Below are 17,497 nucleotides of genomic sequence, written 5' to 3' on the forward strand. Positions count from 1 at the left end.
CCACAAATCTCCCCCACCCCAAACCAGGATAAGAAATTCTTCCAGAATTCTGTTTACAGATATGTAATGCATTTTTTCTTTATTTCCAGCAATAGTAATTTTACTTTGATCTCATAGCCACCAAACCATTAACCACAGGGAAACACATAAGCAAGGTGCAAGGCAGGCAATGTCTGTGATTTCCAGGAGAAGGTCATAACCCAGAAAATTTTTTTTTAAATAACTATTACAATGAGGAACGGGGTACAGTCACAAAAGGAATAGATATAATTTATGCTTGACTTACTTCAGCAGAATATAGTTTATTTATAAACTGCTTATGGCAAACTCTGTATGCCCCTGTTCTATGCATGTGCTGAACTGTCTTCTAGTAAATTATTTAAATTACACCTAGCAGTAATTCCTGAGGACTTTCATACTTCATTTTCTCTATTAATGTAACAGGGAAAAGCTGCTTTGCAAGGATTGCTCTAAATTCCCAGAGTGTGAGTTCCAGACTCTGTATGTGTTGCATTATGCCTGTCAAAAAACTTGTCTTCTCCTGAAATTTATTACTGAAGTTTCTCTACCCGAGCTACTCATTGAAGCTTTACAGAAAGCTCATACATGATTTAAGCAGCTAACAGCACTGAAAGAAATAGGTCAGGTTAAAAAAAAAAAAAAAAAGCTGAATTTAAGCTACCTTCACTTATTACTTATGCAAGATTATGCATAATTTAGCACGCTGCTGAATATGCAAGGACAGAATAATTGTTTACCAAAATATTTACTCTGAGTTGGTACCTGTGTTTTACTGAGATAAGGTGACTTCTCAGCATTTACTAATCACTTTTGAATTAAAAAACAATGAGTGAGTTTTTGATTGGGTTGATAACTGCACAACAGTATATGTAAACAGAGATCTTGTTTAACAACTTCATTCAAGTAAAATACATAATACTGTTGTACAGACTGAGCAGTTTCATTAAAGTCATCCCATTTTAGAAAACATTTCTCCCCATTTTTTTTCTTGATTATAGTCCTATCACATACATACACAAGTGTAGAAAACATCTCTATAAAATTAGCTAGGTATTTTCTAATTTAAGCTGAACATAGAATAAAATTTTCTAAAGTTTGGAAGCAGGCCAAAAAGTTGAGAAGCCACTAATATGAAAGAGAAATTTGGATTTAAAGTAGGGTCTTCAGGTCAGCTAGTTTCCAAAAGTAAGTATTCAGTAGAATATAAGCCTTCTTTGACATAACAGTATTTTTATTTGTAGCTTTTCAAAAGAATTTTTTAAGAGAAAAAATTCTGTTCCTATAAGAGAGTGCTCGCTAGTGTTTAATTTATAAAGTGATTGGTATCCCTTACACCAAGTTTAAAATTCCATATAACCATCTTACTTTTTAAATTGAAAAACTATCTCATGGTGGTGTAAATTCATTAATTGTCATAATTTGAATAAGTCCAAATTTAAAATTTATATACAATTTTTATAATCCTGAAAGAATTGTCATATTTAACCCTAATTTTGAGTGAATTAAAGTATTGATACGAATTACTTTTTAATTATGCAAATTTATGAAAGAAAACCAAAGGATATAAGAGTCTTAACACATTTGATTCAATCATCAGAAATAGCAAGTAGTTGAAATTAGAAGTGGTATTAAAAAATAGATACCAAAATAAATAGAATAAAAAGCTACAAGTAGCTTCTATTCTTTTATCTATATCTACTCTAAATAAAAGTAGATTCTATCTAGTTATCATATTTTAAAATGGGAAAATCTCAATATAATGGACAAAAGGTAACTTTTATGCAATGCTCTTTAAATTAAACAAAATTAGTGAATACACATTTAGATGAACACCAAAATAAATTTCGATTGTATTGAGTCAATATTTAAAGTATTTAAATAATAGAAAATGAGAAAATCATAAGCTCTTGTAAGAGATGGTAATTTTAGGCTTTGATGTGAAATTAGAAAGCAAAAGATACATTTAACTATACAGAAAGTCCTTTTATAAGTTTTCATAAGAAGAAGGAATTTGGCCTATGTAAAAACATTTACAGCAACTATGGCCATAGAGTTTATATGTTATATAAATCAATTGTAAAATAGATAAGAAATATATTCAGATATATCATAAGTAAATATGTATCTATAAAGATATCTATATATAGATATAAATCTGTAGATAAATATGTATTTATCTATGTTTATTTATTTAGACTGCAATTTAAACAACAATAAAGTGACATTATTCTATCAAGCTTGACTTTAAAATCATCATGCTCCCTAATGGTGGGAAGGAAAGAGAAGTTAAAGTTAGAAGTATTTATGATACTGAAAATTTTTAAATATTTAGAAAACAAATAGAAATATTAATGTTATTTTATATATTGACATTAAATATTAAAATTGTGGTCTATTTGGCAATATGTATAGGTTTTCATAAAATACATTTTTAAGTTTAAGAGAAAATTATAACTACAAGATGATCATGTCTCTATAGATAGGCAATGGGGTTAGAAAAAGTAAACAAATACAATTGTGGATGAGAATCATGACTTTATGAATAATAGTTTATCTTTAATTTTAGCTGATTGTATAACAATATTAATTATAAGTATTTTACAACATTATGTCCCAAAGTTGATGTTTGTGAATTATTTTCCATTTAAATCTCACTACAACTCTATGAGCTAGGAACTAAGAATGCCTTTCTAAGTGCTTGAAGAAATCTCTTCTTAGTGGATTGGTGAGGCATTTGCCTATTTAAGAAAATTATTTTATTTTTGTTGCCACTGAAAATATATTGGGCATTAAAATTTTCTTAGCCCAATATATTTTCGATGGCAACAAAAATAAAATAATCGCCCCAGAACAAATGTTTGGAGTAGGATGATACATTACTGGCATATTTCAATCATGTTACATAAAATTAATATGACTATAACTTCTAAGTACACTCACATATATTTAATGAGGCAATGTATAGCCCTTCTGGTAGAGAAATTGCTAAATATTTCAGAATATATGGCCTTAGGCTGGGCACAGTGGCTCATGCCTGAAATCCCAGAACTTTAGGAGGCCAAGGCAGGTGGATCACTTGAGGTCAAGAGTTTGAGATCAGCCTGGCCAACGCAGTGAAGCATCATCTCTACTAAAAACACAAAAATTAGCTGGCGTGGTGGTGTGTGCCTGTAGTTCCAGCTACTCAGGAGGCAGAGGCAGGAGAATCACTTGAACCTGGAAAGCGGAGTTTGCAGTGAGCTGAGATCCCTCTGCTGCACTGCAGCCTGGGTAATAGAATGAGATTCTGTCTCAAAAAACAGCAACGACCAAAAAACAATGTGTGTGTGTGTGTGTGTGTGTGTGTGTATATATATATATCCATAAAGAAATGGAAAATTGGTTCGTATTTAAATCCATTTGTTCAACAAATTTTTCAATAATTTTATTGAATTGGAAGAAAATTATTGTGAGTACCTTAACTCAAAAAACATCACACATTAGATTCACTGATTAAATCAAACATCAAAAGGTTTAAAGGATCATTTTGGAGAAATTGTAATGACAAGAATTACCAATATATGGATAAATAACCGTGTATGAATATTAGTCTTGTATTTTTTCAAATAATGATAATTTCAAGTAACTGATCATTGTTTATCACAGGTTAACATATTTAATACAAGGACACATAGTCATAAAGTGTATGAATCCCAATGGAATTTTAAAAAAAAATTTTTGTGTTCAACAAAAATATACTTTAAAAGCCAAAATCAAGTCTGTTAAAGCAGCATATTAATTACATTTCTTAACTGACTGGATATCATAATCAATAACTTCCATGTTAATTTTAATATTTCTACACAAATACAAAAGAAATTGTATTTTTATAATAATTTTACTATAAATTTTGCCTAATTCCCCACTCAACTGCTTTTTTCAAACTTTTTTATTCAAGATGTTTTTTCACAATTGCTTTTGCTTTTTGTTCATACTCATATAAAATGGAATAGAGTAGAAATTTGGTTTTAGCTAAAGACACAAATTTTATGATAATTTTTTATGTTTTATTAAGAAATTACTGATTTCTTTTCTACAAATTCAATCTTAAGAGAATGCTGACAGGATTTTCTTCATGTAAGCATTAGAAAGTAGCTATGGTGTCAGATTTCCCTCCAGGAGAAAGTTATCTTACTGCATTGGATGCTCAGTGCTACTCATGTGTTATCACTTAATTTTTTTTCTTTTTCTTTTTTTTTTTTCAAAATTCCTTTGAAGAATACACTCTTTCTACCTCTTACAATCATTTAGAAACCAAAGTAAAATTGAGTAATTTTCTGAAAAAAAAAATGAAGTACATGAAATATCTTAAAACATTTCTCATCAATTCATATTGCATTTCAACTTGACTTTGCTGCCTCAATGTTTCATGATTTTGTATTTGTGTAATCTTCATGGTCATTTGGGCTACAAAGTTGTTAGTGTCCTTTCCAAGAATTCTTTAAAATCATAGTATTTGTAAATCTAGTTCAATGTATAGTATGAATTGCCTTCTGAGATTTTCTTCTCCTTTATATCAGACTTAGATGTGAAAATTCATGAGGAAAGGGCAGCATATTCAATCAATAGTGCTGAACAAAATTCGTCCGTTCATGTAAAAATTTATAACTCTTGTTTACAGTAATAGCTAACAACAGGTGTACTAAACACTATGAAAAACAAAAATGTAGTAATTTTTGTAGAAAATTCTAAAGAATATTGCATATTCACTATCTCAAGTAAAAAGAATTGACAGACTGGCAGAAATATATGCAAAGCATATACAGACAGAGAATTAGTTATCCAGAGCATATGGCAAATTCATAGATCTCAATACAGGAAAAATACTAAAATAAAGCAATAATTTGAGAAGACAATTAACAATGGAAGAAATCTGAACCTCTCCATCTCCTCTATACTGTCCCTAGTAATCAAGAAATGGTCCAATGGGATGTAATTTCACACACAATAAATAGGGCAAAAAAATTGAGATTCTGAAAATATCAAGTGCTGATGATAAAAGATTACAATCACATATTTTCAGCTCGTTGGATTGTTAAAATCACTTAGGGAACAAATTTAGCAATATCAATACAGATAAAGGTTCAAATTCATAGCAATTTCAGTCAAAGTATATACTCTATCAACATTTTGACATTTGAGTAGAAGGAGCTTATAATATCATTGTTTATTTCTGAGGATGAGTAGGGTATTTATTATGCAATTTATGTATTCTAATGCCTAATACATTTCATAATTACAATAATACAACATACATTATATTTATATAGGCATAATTCTAACCACACATTATCACAAACACACATCAGCAGATGCAATTAATACGCATTCTAGTATAACACACGTATAAGAAAACTCATACTTTAAGCAAATTGGTTAACTGAAATAAAGAACCAAGTTCAATATTTTCCCCTTATTAATTAAGACCAAGTCTCCTATTTTGCCCTCTTTTAAAATAGTCTTTGTTAGGGATAATCAATCAAATACTTATACAAAAGATTACATTCTTATACTATATTCAAGCAGAAATACAAAAGGGAAGTTATTGCAGTTTATTTCTAATCTGTGTGCAGTGACAGTTCAGTGTTTTGTCCTCATTACAGACTGTGAATCTTAAATTCACAGTAGTGCTTTCTGATTGGAAGGGTTTTCTGTTATTTAAAAGGCCTCATAAATCAGGCAGAATAATCCTGCTCATTCAGTAGTCTTTTCTGAATCAAAATAACTTATTCTAAAAGAAAAAAAAATTAAGGAGGACAGTGGAGCTGTTCATTAAAGCATTATTAATAATAATTTACATGAAATGTTATTCTTTTTCCCAACTAAAGTGGACAAGTGCCCAGTTAACCATAATATAATGACTGTAGAAGAACACCATGCTTACATTTAGGTTACGATTTTAAAATCCCCCAGCTAAACTGGGGCTCCAGTACCAGAGCAGCTAGCAATCCTGCCTTTATAGGAAATGATGGGGAGCTGGATATGGGTGTACAGTGAGCCTTCTGTGAGATACTTCTTTGGCCTGACACATGACCCAATACCTAGTTGTCCTACCTATAACAGGGGGTTCCTCACATGGGAAACCTGTTTATACTAGCAAATGCCCTTGTGGCTAGTCTGACTCATGTCTAGTTTATTACTGCTTGACCAATGCTCTGACACTAGAAGCCCACTTTGTGTCTGCCCACCCCTTCCCCTATGGGGAAAACTTGGGTTGGGGTAACCCCTGGTTCTTTAGAAGGAAGGCACAAATTCAACTCACCATCGCAATACTAAACAAGTTCAGGGTTTGACTTACAGATTCTAGGCAGGGAGGACACAGTGACTCAGGAGGGCAGTCCTTCATCCCTAGGTATGGGAGGGAGGGATGAAAATCAGGCAGAGAGAGAGAAAGAGAGAGCACACACAGCAATTAGCATTACATAAAAGGGAATAGGGCATGAGTTTTAAGTTTTCAGGCAAATTCCTGAAGGGTCTGTTTAAAGGAAGTGGTAGGAAAGCAAGGACACCAGTCTGCTAGGCAGATAAATGACTAATTTCTTTTATCTGGCCTCTGGCTTGCCATTTGGTTGTGATGTTCTACTTCTAATGCCTAGGAAGCAAACTTTGCCCTGTCGCTCCCATTACAGTTATTCATGTTTTTGTTCCTAATTATGATTTTCATGTTGGTATGCTATGTAGGCCAGAAAGCATTGAGCTACTATTTATTTTTAGATTTATAATCTCTCCAACAAATATCATAGCATGCTTCACTACTGTCTATCATTTGTAAGGTAATTTAAGTAATATAAGATCCCTTCTAACCAATATATTCATTGATTTTATGATTCTGTATAATAACCAAATCCTTAGCTTGAATTGTCAGAACAGCTTTGTGTTTCCTTAGCCTTAAATCAAATATTTTTCCTTTTACTTTAATGTGAACCACCTATCTAGTAATTTTTAATCAAAATCCCTAAATGCATTTAGTCATTACTGCTTTATTCATTACTGAGAAACTGTATTCTGTGTATTAATTAGTCTGTTCTTATCCTGCTAATAAAGACATACCCAAGACTAGGTAATTTATAAAGGAAAGATGTTTAATGGACTCACAGTCCCACATGGCTGGGGAGGCCTCACAATCACGGTGGAAGGTGATTGAGGAGCAAAGTCACGTCTTACACGGCAGCAGGCAAGAGAGCATATGCAGGGGAATGCTGCTTTATAAAACTATCAGATCTCATAAGACTTGTTCACTATCATGAGAACGGCATGGGAAAGACCAGTCCCCATGATTCAATTACCTCTCACCAGGTCCCTCCCATAACACCTGGAAACTATGGGAGCTACAATTTGAGATGAGATTTGGGTGGGCACACAGACAAACCACATCAGTGTAATATGCTAATTTGATAATAGTATGTCAAAAATGAATATAATCTCTACTCTGTAGAAATTCACAGTGTATTGACAGGAGAATTGTCAACAAACAGAAATTTTAAGGTGAGACCATTCTAGCATGAGGCAGGAAGAGGCTGTCCTTGACAGGCATCTAGGTCAGTTTTAGGAGGCTTTCTGAAGAAAAGTTCATCAGCTTGAATTGAAGAATGAGCAGGAGTTAAGTCAAGAGTTAAGGGTGAGGTGGTAAGGGGTGAAGTGGTAAGGAGTGGGGCATGGTGGAATCAGGTAGGGAAAAGCTGTTCTAGGCAGAAGGGTCAGTCTATTGATCAGCTTTGAGTTGGAAAAAGCATTTATAACTGAGCTAGGTTCTTTAGTTTACTGTCTCCATCTGGGACAGCAACAAAATGGACATATACAGTTGTATAACATACACAGTAGATCATTAATTTATGTCTTTCTCTTCATTCAAAGTGATACAAAAACTTTTATTGCAGAATTACTCCACTACAAATTCATCAGTGTTTTATTGAGAATTTAGATGCTTTAAACATGTGAACAAACAGTTGTTTATATGCAGAACTATGTTTTTTTTTAACATGTATTGAAGTTTATCAACTGCTATGAACTAAATGTGTTTTCCCCCAAAATTCATATGATGAAACTTAACCTCCAAGATGATGGTATTAAGAGGTGGGGCCTTTGTAGGTAACCTGTAGATCATGAAAGAAGAGCCCTCATGAATGACATTAGTGCTATTATAAAAGAGGTTTGAGGGTCTTTGACTTCAGCCATTTAAGGACACAGTTAGAAGGTATCATCCATGAGGCAGATAGTGAGCCCTCAGCAGACACTAAATCTGTTGACACCTTGATCATGGACTTCCCAACCTCTGCAACTGTCAACAACAAATTTCTGTTTATAAATTACCCAGTTATAGCAGATTGAAAGAACTAGCATACCAACTTATCCTATAAATTCTTAGAAGTTATGTATTTCATTTTATTTCTAGCTCACCCTCAATATCTGAAAGATTGCTTTGGAAATAGTGCACCCTTAGCAAATGTGCTTACTTACAATCAGGAAACAAACAAACAAACAAAAAAACTATGCTATTTATTAAGATTCTAATAAGAAAATATTGGTAATAACATCTCCTTTAAGTTTTTATTCATAAGTAGAGATTACCTTATAAATACAATGCCTTCAATTATGAGTAATAAAAAATCAATATTTCATTAAATATTAATATTCCTACATAGAGAGAAATATATGTCTCTCTTGGGTATAAATATAAAGACATGAATAATGAGTATTTATATAGAATTATATGGTTTTTATACTAATTGTTAATCACTAAGGCCTTTTAATTAATCAATACAATGCAATGTAACTTCTAATATATTTTCTCTATATCACAATTTTTTTATTACTAGGTTACTCTGAATTCTATTTGACTAAAAAATAAATCTCAATATTCCCAAATAATTTTCTTATATTATTTAAGATTATTTTAGCCCCACTTAATAGAAACTCAGCTTTCATTAACTTCACAAAAACAGCAGGGAGTAGAGAAAGGGAGGTTTCCTAACTCAAGGATTTCATGCTCAAAATGAAAATCTAAACTATTGCAAGAAGCTCAGGGATTTGGTAGACCTTGGAGGCTACATTAAATAAAAATTTTAATGCTGCTGGGCTACTTTCTTCAATTATTTTCTTTCATTTTTATTATGTGTTGTTAGCATACTCTATAGACCTCCACTTTCCATGTGCCCACTGACACTACCCAAGTTTTACATTTTATAGCATTTTCCACCAGAGAAAGAAAGAGGCTCCATTAAATTCCCAATTTTCTAGGACATGAACTATGATTAGGCAGATTTGGATCAAGCATTTATCCCCCAGATTAACAGTGGACATAGTGGATCAGGTTGAATCGAGGAAAAGATGTGGAGGGGGTACCTGGTATATCGTTTGGGTGGGGCAATTCTCAGTTGAAGGTGAGCAAGCTAGCTATGAGCATAACTGCTAATTTCACTCCATCTTCCACTTATATTAATAAAGATTATTCAGTTATTACTCAGTGAATATCAATAAATAATTTCTATATTTTTCTTTTAATATATGGGATAAACATTCTATTTTGAATGTATTATGTATTTTCTGTATCACATTAACGCACCTATAAAACACATGATTCATCATTTATTAGGGTCTCTAAAGCCTGCTCATAATAGTATAAATTATATATGTCTCTGAGTATATATATATATATATATATATATATATATATATATGTATATGTATGTGTGTGTGTATGTGTATGTATGTATATCTATGTGCACGCACACACACACACACAAACACACACACATAAATGTCCAAGGGAAAATTAACATTGAAAAATCATCCTAGATATTATTGGTGATGTATAAGGGCAACCATGCAAAAACAGGTAGGCCAGAGTGTGTTTCAACTAGCCAAACCTGTCACAACAAATGTTATTAGTCACCTATAGGAGGAAACCAGACCGTCTATAATTCAGCCTCCTGTATAAAGATGTTGCTAAAATGAGACAACAAGCTTTGGTTAGGTCAACTTGAAAATTCTGCACTGATCAACATTTGTATTTTTCATTGTAAATTGATAAATTGTCATTTGATGTTTAATGTAGCATTCTCTGTGAACATGATAAATGGGTATCCAGCTGTGTGGAACCTATGAACTCTTGGTGTGCTGACCTAAACATTTGCTGATCCTGAAAGGCTGAGAACCAGATACCATCCTGGAACATTGCAAGTTTACCAATGGAGAGATAGGGATATTGGTGATCTCTGGGTTGTCAGTGTGGGTAACTCATTCAATTCTCTGTCTCATTGGACAATCTTCAAAATGCAAAAGATATATTCAATTTTATTTGGTAGCTTTTCTATAAATAAAAAATTAAACAATTATTACACACACAATTTCCAGAGAAAACAACAGAGCTTCTCCCATCTTTCTGTTTGTAATTGATTTCTAAGGGAAAACATTTTCTTCGCTTTTTAAGAAGATCACAGTCTTCTTACAATGTCAGCATCAGACTTGGATTATATTTCATTCTGTGTTTACTGTGCATACTCTGTTAGCTGCAAACATATTTCTGCCACGTTAAGTTTGTATACATGTCTGCTTTTCTATATAATGAAATGTTTACGCCACCGAAGGGTTTCAAATAGCATAACTTTGGAATAAAAACTTGCAGATCCCCTAAGTGACTCTAAACAGGATCAAGCCAAGCTTATATAACCAAACAAATAATCTTAATCTCATTTTGTCTTTTTATTCCCCATTTTTAAAAACAGCGATTCTTAGTAATGTTATAGAAAGCAGTCCTGGCAGCAATTTCATTGCCATGTTATTCAGTGAAAAAGGAAGCAGAAATCAGTCACTGATCATTAAATCTTTTAATAATCCACTAAAACATTGCAGCTGATTTCTCCAGCCCTATTAAGTTCTTGTATTTAAGTTTCTGTTAATAAAACACATCTCTCAGTCACAGGACAATTTAAAACTAGTACCTCAACACGAGACTATATTTTAAGTAACATTTAGCTTTCATATGAATACTACGGTAGATTTTTACCTTTAGTCATTTATTTCTCTGCACTGTACTAATTGCACTGGTGCAGCTCTCAAAGTATTTTATTTTCAAATGAAAGCAACAAGTTGTATTCATTGAAGAGATAGCATTATTTATTTTCTATTATATCATTGTGCTTACTTATATGCATCCCTACAGGCTGAAGCAAGCACCTATGTGCAGTTAAGTCCATAAGTTGCTGATATCATGTCCTCTATTCCACTATTTTTCCACCTAGAATTCTCTCCTAGTCCCTCTCTATTGATCAGTAAGGGTACTTTTCTTCCCCCAAGTACCAGCTGAAATTTTATTTAGTTGAGAAATGCTCATGACACCCACAGCAACTGAGACTGTCCCTTTATGAGAACGTATATACTATCTACAAAGCAACTCTTCCTCACTTATCTCACACTTACTTACACTGCTTTGAATTGTTTGCAGATTGCTTCACATGTGGGCCATTCTTTCAAATACACTTTGAGTTTATTGTCCAAGGGTCCATATCTCCTACTTTACCCCTGTGGATTACCTATATATTCCACAGCAACTTAGTAATTTATTATCAGTGTACAGAATAGTTATTTACTATGAATTGAAGATTTTTAAGTGTTATTTTTATTTCTAAGTCAATTTATTATTTTCTGTGTCTCTAGCTAAAACCATTTGCATTTTAGTCTTTCTCAATCCTAAAAAGAAGATGATATAAATGATCAGGTTACAGACAAACTTTTTGAAATAAAACAGAGTATTATATAATACATGAATAATCAATAAAACAGAGGACTAGACTTTTTAATTCTGATCCTTGTTCTCTAGGCACAATATAAATATTTCAAAGATTCCAGATAAATATTTACTAGTCAGATGAAATGAAACAGGTTTAATTGTGAACATGTGATTGGTGGGCTAAAACTGTGAATATAGGGATTACAAATTATAGTTACCTAATTCAGCTGATATTGTTTCCATTTCTGCTTGTAATATATTTGTAACGTCACTATAGTTCTGTTTAAAATATGAATCTTATACCATATGCACAAATACTGGAACCCTAGATTTATGTTTCTACAAAACCATTACGTTCATATACTTAAGTTGTGTTCATGTCTTGCTAAAATTTAGTTTGTCCAAGTTGTTTTAAATTATTGTTAAAATCTGCTGTCAACAAATAATTTTTAAGAAGAAGCAAAGTGAGTAGTTATCAAGGATGTCAATAAACACAGACTTAGGCAAGGACATATGAGTCAGTCTTTCAATGGTATGAAGTATTGAAAGTAATTGACAAATACTGCAATTACTCTTGCAACAACCTAATATGTTTTTCAATATTTATTTTTAGTTGTTTAGAAACTGTATCCTTAGGAAGAGAAGTATAGGACCTGAAAACAAATCTGAACAGAACTGGTATAACAGTATCAGTTCAATATTTTATGAATTTGGTCTGGATATTTTGATTTGGCCTCTACTATAATCTACTCAAGATTTGGAGAATTAAGTCCTCAGCATCTCACAAGGTAATGTATGAAGAGTTTCGATTCGCCAGCTAGACCATCTGATTTGAAACCTGAATCTTCTACTTCTTATTAGCTTGTAAACTTGGTAACTTCCTCAGCTTCTCTGAGCCTCAGTTTTATCATCAGTAAAATGAAGAAAAAAGTGTTTTGAGAATTAAATGCTTTAATATATTTAAAGTGCTTAGAAGGATACCCGGAATAGTATAGGTATTCAATACAAGTCACTATTATTATTAAGTTTTCATAAAAATATAGCTTTGCTCTTGTTCTGGCACTCATTGTTCAGTGTATATAATAAAGAAAGCTATAGAAAGATCAATTCAATCTTCAATGATTCCAGCATTGCAAAAGCTAAATAAGTTTCTTCCTCAATAACTGCTTTTCTTGATGAAAGACACTCTTATTGGGTTATGCTTTTCTCTATAAAATTCTTATTCACAAACGCTTTTTTTTAACCCTCTTAGGGAGGCTATAAAGTTAACATGGAACTGACATAATGCTCAAGCTTATAATGACTAGATCTCTATACACAGGCTAAAAGAAAAAAAAAAATCTCTCTTCTGTGTTAGAATATACTGTCCTTTAGTCTCTTTGCTTTGGCTTCTGATTTCTTGATTTCTACCTGCCTTCATGGCAACCTGACTCCACCCAATCTGTGCCTCAACTTCCTCTTCTCTTTCCTTTTTTTTTTTTTTTTTTTTTTTGAGACAGAGTCTTGCTCTGTCACCCAGGGTGGAGTGCATTGGTGGGATCTCAGCTCACTGTAACCTCTGCCTCCTGGGCTCAAGCGATTATCCTGCCTCAGGCTCCTGAGTAGCTGGGACTATAGGCTCACAAGTAGAGACAGGGTTTCACCATATTGGTCAGGCTGGTCTTGAACTCCTGACCTTGTGATCCACCTGCCTCAGCCTCCCAAAGTGCTGGAATTACAGGCGTGAGCCACTGCACCCAGCCCCTCTCTTCCCTTTCTTACACACTGTAATACCCTGATCATCTGAGGTTCAATGACAAGCAATAAAATCACAGATATTTTGTACATTAATACAGAGAACACTAATCTTCTTACACTTCATAAAATAATCAGATATTTTTTCAATGATTATCTGTAATATAGTCATCACTCTAAAAAGTAAAAAATCTAATTATAAAGCTGTAATTTATTCAGAATGATAGATTCCCAGCTTTCTATATTCTTTTGTAACTACTCAATAGAGATTTTTCCAGGGAATATTTAGTTAACTTGAGACTTTTGAAAATTTCCATGTATTTGTCAATATAGGGAAGAAAGAGCTAAGGCTAAACAAGTGACTAATAATTTGGGGTTCTATGGGATTTCAATTGTTCCTGTTATTTCTATTCCCATTTCATTAAGTAATAAGGAGAACTCCCAAAATAGCCTTTGTTAAAAACAAATAGCAAATGTGGAAGGAAAGCCGGAAAAATAAATACATTTAAGAAAATCTGTAACAGTGCAGTGCATTGCAAGTCATAACACTGTGCTATGGAGTCCAATGTTTTAGGGCATAAACACTTCCTAGAAACATACTTTCCATACTATCTATTCAAATATAGCAAGCAAATTGTACTGTTGTAAATGAGATCAAGTGATGACTATGTGTTTCTGTATACGTTTACACACAACCTGTACACTAAGACACCTAGAACCAGCAGACATGGACATCTGCTATTCTTGGGGTCTTACAAATTAATCCTTAAACTGCTTGGGAAAATATGACTACTTATCTTCAAACTACTAAATACTATGCAGCTCTCCTTCATTTCTTTTACATGTTTGCCTTGCTCTTTTGTTACCATTCTTTTGTCTAAGCACTTTTCATTATTATACAACTTAGGAAGCATGGAGTGAGTTATAAAAAATAAGTGGCAAAACTAACAAAGATCAATATTGTGTTTACCAACACAAGCAACTATCAGAAGCTGACTCCAGGTGAAATTAATGAGTAGCCCTTCGAGTCACTGGGTGAGGGCAGGGAAGTGGCTGGAAGCTGCAGAGGGTTCAAGAAGAGGAGGACTGTATTCAAGTAGCATTTCTCTGTGAGCACTTCTAATGAATTGTCTCAATTTACTAGAACAAGACCTGTATCTCCAAGCCTCCTGTCATTCACTGTGATTTGTTTTCTCATTCATGAATATTCACTTTTGAACGTAATTTTGTAAGTACAATGTTATGCTCTTTTTTATTTAAAAGGATTCCCCCCCACAGAATTATATATGTGTCAGACCCCACAACACCTGGATCTGTCCCTCTCTCCCATATTGCCTGATCTTTCTTTTGATAATTCCCTTTCCTGCTGTGGTCTTCTTTGACATTTGAATAAAAAGCTTATTTGTTCTAGTAGTAATAACAAATACAAACCTTTCTATAAGATGTAAAATTTCCAATGCATTTCACACATGTTATGTGATGTGCCCTCACAACAAAATGTAGATTAGGGGGATACTGACATGACTCCTCTGCTACAGATGAAAAAACTTAGATTCACAGATGTTAATTAATTCATGAAGAGACTTTCCATTGAGCTCAAGTTAAGAACAGGTAAAGGGATAGATCAGTGCTATTTTGACAAAATCTTCCACTGCTAAAATATGCATTCTTTATTCTGGGAGAAATAAGGTCAAAATTAATTTGGGAGAAACTAGGTTTTGTATCATATTTACCAATATTTTATTTACCCTACCCTACGCTAAATGCATGCCAAAGAATATGAGATAAGTAACAAGATAAGTGAAAAGCAAAAATTAAACATAACAAGCTTGTGAACAGTTAATATATATGCCTTATTCAAAATTTTTAGAAAGGTAGCCACAGTGTAATTGTTAAGGTGTTTTTTTTTTCTGTTTTTGGTTTTGTTTTGAATTTCAACTAAATGACAGTCATTATGTTATTTTTTTGTAATAACTTAAATAATTTCAAAATACTTTCTATAGGAAGATAGCTTTGATTTTTAAATAAGATGCATAGCAGCAGAACCCATAGAGAAATAGTAGCAATACCACACAAGATGGTTAAACAGCTTATGAATTAAGCTCCATATAAGCAAATTTCTTTGTAAGTAATTTATATTGTATGGCAAACTTGTATCCAACTAGAACAGCAAATTAAAACATTAATCACATCTGTAAAATTTAGGGCCTTGTGCATACAGAAAAAAATATTAGGGAAATACATTTTCTTGTATTGCTGAAATAAATATTCCACATATGGAAGCCAGTCTAATCCTTCTCATTATAGTGTGGATGAAGATGAACATTAAGCCCATATAACATTTCTTCCTGAATTAGTCGATAGCTCATTTTAGTAGGTAGCACATATTTCCAAACCTGAAATGCCCATGCTCAGTCAGATTTGCAGTCCCCTTTTCCCTCGCTGCTCAGGCTTTCCATCACTGTTTGTTAGGTAACCACTGATTATTCCATATCCCATCCTGATGAGATGGCAAAACAGCTACAAGCTTTCTTCCCTGCATTAAGCAGGTTGTAAGCCACTGAAAACTAACTTGCCCTGAAATTATCAAGCATTCCAGCACTCTGTAGCTGCACCAAGGCAGGCAGCCTGCCAAAACACATACAGGACACCAGCCCCTATTCTCAAGCACATTTCAATCCAGCTGTTCCTCACAAAACATCCAGGATGCTTTGATTTACTGCTCTACTTAATTAGAATGTAGATAGAGTATGGGAGACCATCTTACACACAAGATAAGCATCCTGAATGACATTTTAAACTTTATCAAATGCGGTGGTGGGTTTTTGTTAGTTTGTGTGCATGTGTATTATTCTCATAACTAGATATTGAAATGTGTGTGCAATGTTACTGCTTTTCTGGTATTAGAGAACTGTACCCAAATATGAAGGCTGACTGTATGGAGAAGAAAGGAAAAGCAAACATATTTCCAATTGCCATTCTAGATACAATCAAGGCAGTGTCCACTTCAAGCTCTCCTTCCTGCAATGAAAATGCCACTGAGAGAACTCTATTGCTCCCAGTTCAGGAATAAAACAATACAATTTTTTTAAACGCTGGGTGTCCAATTAGAATTTTAGAGGTTTGAATGAAATTCTAAGGAGGTTTCTACATTATAAATGTGGCTGTGTTGCTATCAGGTCTTTCCTTTGGGGACATAGCTTCCCTGAGTGACCAGTCCAGGCAGATTCAAGCAGAGCCTCTACCTGCCTGGCATCCCACATACATGAGGGTCATCTAACAGAAGAAATTTCCAAATGCATATTTAATTATGTGGAAGGCAATTTAAGCATAAGTACCATAATCCCTAACATTCCTTACAGATGGAAAAATTAAGAAAATCATAGTGAAATATTTAAAAATTTAATAATACTAGGTGCTTTGAGCTCTATGACAAATCAATCCCATTATTTCACAAAAATTAAGCTAGGACATTTGCTTGTTATTCAATATCCAATTATTGAAAAGAGATGTTATTTCCTTAAAGGGTCTAAAATCCTCCCCCAGATAAAATAATACCAGAAGAACCTGTATTTTAGCACCACATATAACATGATCATGATTTAAGTAACCAATTGAATGTAAGGTGTTGTTGAATCCACAGAAAAGGAAGCATTGGCTTTCCAGTGAGTTTCTAATTCATATGCTTCCTCTGATTTCACAATTTTTTTTTTCAAATGTAAAACATACCAAGAGCAGAGGAGCAAAATTTTAAAAAAAAAAAGAAAGAAAGAAAAAGAAAGAGAAACAGAAATTTTCCCCCAAAAATGTATCTTTAAAACTTTAATACATTCGGGTTTTAAACATTATAAAGCTGATTTTTGTAATGTAATAATAGCATAAATAATATAAATAATTTACATTGTACATTAACATAAATTCATTTATTGCCCTTCATAGACATATTTCATGACCAAGGCAGAAATACTGTATTTT

At 33.0% G+C, this 17,497-nt stretch overlaps 1 long non-coding RNA gene across 3 annotated transcripts in view; it reads right to left on the reverse strand.

Moving 5' to 3' along the window:
* The window catches only part of LOC105711428 (uncharacterized), a 643,388-nt gene that overhangs the window by 520,339 nt on the left and 105,552 nt on the right, over positions 1–17,497 (reverse strand). Inside the window, exon 1 of one of the 3 annotated variants that reach the window (XR_001106003.2) lies at positions 6,359–6,412. The exons of the other annotated variants lie outside the window; for them this stretch is intronic. This is a non-coding gene — a long non-coding RNA (uncharacterized LOC105711428). Of the gene's footprint in view, positions 1–6,358; positions 6,413–17,497 lie in introns of those variants that run through there. 3 annotated transcript variants of the gene reach the window in all.

This window comes from Aotus nancymaae, unplaced genomic scaffold, assembly GCF_030222135.1.
Source record: "Aotus nancymaae isolate 86718 unplaced genomic scaffold, 86718_ANA_hifiasm-v0.15.2.pri h1tg000040l, whole genome shotgun sequence".
In the NCBI taxonomy this organism is placed as follows: Eukaryota; Metazoa; Chordata; class Mammalia; order Primates; family Aotidae; genus Aotus; species Aotus nancymaae.